Genomic DNA, 5,020 nt, shown 5'->3' on the forward strand with positions numbered 1-5,020 from the left:
ATAAACCCTTGCCTGTGGTTACTGCAGTGTGGCATCATTTTACCTCTGGCAGACTTGGGGACTGGATGTCCAATCCATATCTGGGTCACGTTCGGGCACATCTGAGCCAGGCAGGGTGGTGTCCAAGCTGGGTCTGGGCCACCTGTGGATGATGTCCAAGGTCTTGGCCACCTCCCTGGGCTTCAGGAATTAGAAAGCCAGTTCTCCCCTCCTGCCTTCTGTGCCAGCTTCTGGACCAACCAGGGTGGGACGGCCCTTGGGTGGGGGACGCACGTTCTGCCGGTCTTGGCAGTGTGGCGGGTCAAGACTGTGGGAACACTGTGGCTCTGGAGGCCTGGCCTGGCCCTGCACTGGTCGTAAGACCCTGGGATGTGGCTTCCCCTCTGGACCTCAGTTTCCTTCTCCATAAGATGGGGCGAATCACCATCCCCACCTTGGGGGGTTCTGGTGATGATTCTGTGAGGGAGGACCATTTCTAGGCACGTGGTACATGCTCTGGCAGTGCCGGCTGTGGGTGATGCCGTCATTACTCTCCACCCGGCCTCGGGGATGTCGGGCCTTAGCCCTGGAGGCCCCGCCCCTCTGACAGCACGTGATGCCATGTCTCCCTGGCCTCCCTGATGCCGGGAGGCGCTGCGCAGACAATAGCGCCCTTGTTCTCCCCACCCAGGCCTGCCGAGCACACAGATCCCTCAGTCGCACGAGGGGAGGGGTTGGGCGTTTCGGGAAGAGGCATTTTTCTACTTTAGGGCATAATTGAAGCCCCAGCGGCCCAAGCATAACACCGGCTCACAGCCCAGGAAGGCGGGCCGGGCAGGAGCTTCTCCTCCACACGAGACGAGACACGGGCGACTCCAAGGAGAACCAGGGCCCTCCAGGCGCCTGCACCGGCATCAGCCACACTCAGCGAGCGGTTACTGAGTGCCGGGTCCCGGCTGATGCTTCCCATGCATCCCCCAGACCCCCACCACACTTTCTGGTCTGCAAAGTGGGTATGAAGGTGTTCTACACACATCGCATTTCTTTATTTTTCTGAATCAGATTACATCTGGGTTTGAGCCCCCACTCACCAGGGAGGTGAGAATCTCAGTGTCCATCTTGCTCGGAGGTGGTCCCCTCTGGCTCTCTAGGATCCTGAGAGGATCTCCCGAAGGGTTTCCGAGGGACCTGGAGGATGGGGTAGGGTCCCTGGTCTTTAGCCCAATCTGGTCCCCATGAAGGGATCTGAGTCCCAGCCGACAGGATGCTGTCACAGGTGAGCAGCTCTGTTGCCCAAAACAGCCATGGCTGTGGCTCCCAGAGTCCTGACCACCCTCATCCTCTGGGGCTTCCTGGGGGTTGCTGGATAAACACCCCGGTTCCTAGCCCCCACTCCGAGGCATTGTTCTTGATTTGCTCCCCAAGCCCCCACAGCAGGACTGAGCCCTGGTTTCCAAGGTGCTCACTGGCTAAGAGCACACTCCTCAGGGACTGTCTCCCCCCCCACTCCCCGACCAGTGCTTCCTGGGGTCACCTCCCAAGACACCTGCACACAAATCCTTGTCTCAGAGTCTGCCACTGGGGGGCCCAAACCCAGCTCAGCATTTGCTCCGTGAAGATGCAGTTCTAAGGAGCCTCACAGCCCATCACTCACCCAGCCTTCCCCACAGCCCAGGTCCTGCTGTCACCCCGCTGGACAAACAAAGAAACTGAGGCTCTGACAACTGACTCAACACAGCTTCCAAGAGCCCATAGCTATTATCCCACACTCCTCTCCGTGATCCTCTGCTCCCTCTTCACCCCCTTCCCTGGGTCTCCGCCTCCCAAACAGAAGGAGAAGGGTTGTCTTCTGTCACTGGCCTCCCAATCAGGGCCCTGAAACACAGCTGCTATCTGTGATCCCCTGAAGCAAGAGCCCCCAGACCCGCAACACCAGGCTCCCCCATCTTCCTGGGCTGGGGCAGGGAAAACTCCCCTGCTTCCCTCTGAGCAGCAAAGAAAAGTCACAGAGTGCCATCTCAAGAAACTATCCCGCCTCACAGGAGTTATTATTGTCTTTGTCTTACCAAGTAACACATGGCCGGTGAAATGGCGGGGCTGGTTGGGGACCCAGGCCCCACGCCCTTTGCTCCAGAGCTGCCCCCTCTGAATCCACCAAGAACATCAACCCCCGCTTCTTACTCCTCAACATAAAGACAACAGCCGATGCTCTCTTCCCTGAGGGCTTACTCGGGGCCTGCAATGTGCAAAAGCACTTCCTGAAGAGTCTAAACTTGCATGTAATTGTGCCTAGGAGTCTCCCCCTGAGTACCTCTTTGTTGCTCAGATGTGGCCCTCTCTCTCTCTCTGAGCCATCTCGACAGGTGAACTCGCTGCCCTCCCCGCTACGTGGGACCCAACTCCCAGGGGTGTAAATCTCCCTGGCAATGCAGGATATGACTCCCGGGGATGAATCTGGACCCGGCATCGTGGGACTGAGAGTATCTTCTTGACCAAAAGGGGGATGCAAAATGAGACGAAATAGTTTCAGTGGCTGAGAGATTCCAAATGGAGTCGAGAGGTCACTCTGGGGGACATTCTTATGCACTATATAGATAACACCTCTTAGGTTTTAATGTATTGGAATAGCTAGAAGTAAATACCTGAAACTACCAAACTCCAACCCAGCAGTCTGGACTCCCGAAGACAATTATATAATAATGTAGATTACAAGGGGTGACAGTGTGATTGTGAAGGCCTTGTGGATCACACACCCTTTATCTAGTGTATGGATGAGTACAAAAATGGGGATAAAAACTAAAGGACAAATGGGGTAGGATGGGGGGATGATTTGGGTGTTCTTTTTTCACTTTTATTTTTTATTCTTGTTCTGGTTCTTTCTGATGTAAGGAAAATGTTCAGAGAGAGATTGTGGTGATGAACGCATAACTATGTTATCATACTGTGGACAGTGTATTGTATACCATGGATGATTGTATGGTGTGCGAATGTATTTCAATAAAACTGAATTTAATAAAAAAAAAAGCACTTCCTGAGGCATTAATGTTCCCATTTTACAGATAGATACACTGAGGCTCAGAGAGAGGGAGTCACCATAACTTGTACCTCTGTGTGTCTTCCCAGGGCTTCCCTTTCATGGAGGTGACCCCAGCAAATCTCCCACCTCGAGCAGAGATTAGTCACTGAAGTAAACAGATGGAGTCCACAGAACCCCAGGCCAAATTGTTCCCTCCTATTCTGTTTATTTATTGTGCTTCCGCAAACATCCTGCACTGGGGGCTCAGATGCAAAAATGAATCCGAGAGACTTTCTCAGCCCCAGGCAGAAGGTGGAGCCCACTTGGCAGTAATGCTGTGACCCAAGGGACAGAAATGAGGAGGATCTGCCTTCTTTGTTTTGTTTTTTTTTTTTTTTCAGCTAGGCTACACGATTCTGCCTCCTCATCAAAGTAAATCAGTACATCCCTCTCTCCGTGTTTTCTCCAGCACTTTTACCCCATTTATATTTTTTCTTATAATTTTATAGAGATATATTCACATAACATAAAATTATCCACAGTGTACAATCAGTTGTTCATGGTATCATCATATAGTTGTACATTTATCACCAGTTAACACTTGAACATATTGGTTACTATGAAAAAGGGATTTTTGGTGAATAATAAAAAAGATAATAATGAAAAGAAAAATAAAGTATCATACAATACAATGTATTAGTAAGGACAGAAAACAACACCACTACCAAGAATCGCATATCTCTCCCTTATATCCCCCTCTCATACACATTTAGCTTTGGTGTATTGTCTTTGTTACATTTAATGGAAGTATATCACAATGTTACTGTTGACCATGACTCCAGTTTGCTTTGATTATGTTTTTTTCCCAAATACCATCCCTTTTTCAACACTCTGTATGGTAAACATTCATTTGTTCTCCCACATGTGAGAACTTTTTTACATTTGTACATTTAGCAACAGTCATTGCCTGCCCACTTTTTCCAACCCAGAAAATTCATGAGTTTATAACTCCGATATTCTAGAATAAGTACATCCCTCCTAATATGCACTACCAAGCCGTATTAACATTAGCCAAAGTGAGAATTTCAGAACTAGCCAACCTTAACCATGCCTCTCCTGTGCAGCTGCTGCCTTCCAGAACCCACCATTCCACCCTCAGCCCTTCTGTCCTGCATCGCCAGCTGCAAAACGGAGTGGAACATCTGTCCCAACCCCATCCCCGAGCTGTGAAAACAGAGGAATTAGCCACTGGGAAAGCAGCCACCTAGACATGAGTGACAGGCACTATGGGGACGTTCACTCTGGGCGGCAGTTAACGAGGAGGTCGATGCTGACTTAGCCAACTGTGCACACTCACAGTGGAGGTGCGAGGGCTCCCAGGTAAGAAGCCCTTGCTTAGCAATTTGGTGGAGAATGGGGACTTGTACTTGATGGCCTGTGCCCTCTCTGGGCTCTGATTTCAAGCTCCATCTTTTTCACAGACATGCTGTGTGACCCTTAGCAAGTCACTTAACCTCTCTGCCTATTTCCTCATCTATAAAATTGGAAATTAAAATCAGAAACTCTTTTTGAATCCTTTCTTTCTGCCAGGCCCCATGCTGACATCTACATGAGTTGCCTCACTGAACCTTCACAAGACCTGAAAGATACAAGTAGAGTATTATTCCCGTTTTACAGACATGAAGAGTGAGGATCAGAATGGGAAAGTAACTTGCCCACAGTCACACAGCTACTGAACCCAAGCCTGTCTGGCTGCAGAGACCATGCCCTTGACAACCACACCATAGCAGAAATTAGGGCCTGGAATAAATTAAGGCAGCGTATGTGGGAAGGGCATGGGGAATGGTCACGAGGCGTAGCCTTCAGCCTCCGTCCCTCACCCCCACCCTGGCCCTGGCCGTGCCCTCACTCACTCCCAAGAGCTGGAGGTCCATCCCCAGGGCCCTGAAGCTCTGATGCTATTCCAAAGGGAAAGGGCCCACCCCCAAAACCACAGGGCCCCACCCATTTCCTGCCTGGGGTCTG

Source organism: Choloepus didactylus, chromosome 19 (assembly GCF_015220235.1).
Source record: "Choloepus didactylus isolate mChoDid1 chromosome 19, mChoDid1.pri, whole genome shotgun sequence".
Classification (NCBI taxonomy): Eukaryota; Metazoa; Chordata; class Mammalia; order Pilosa; family Megalonychidae; genus Choloepus; species Choloepus didactylus.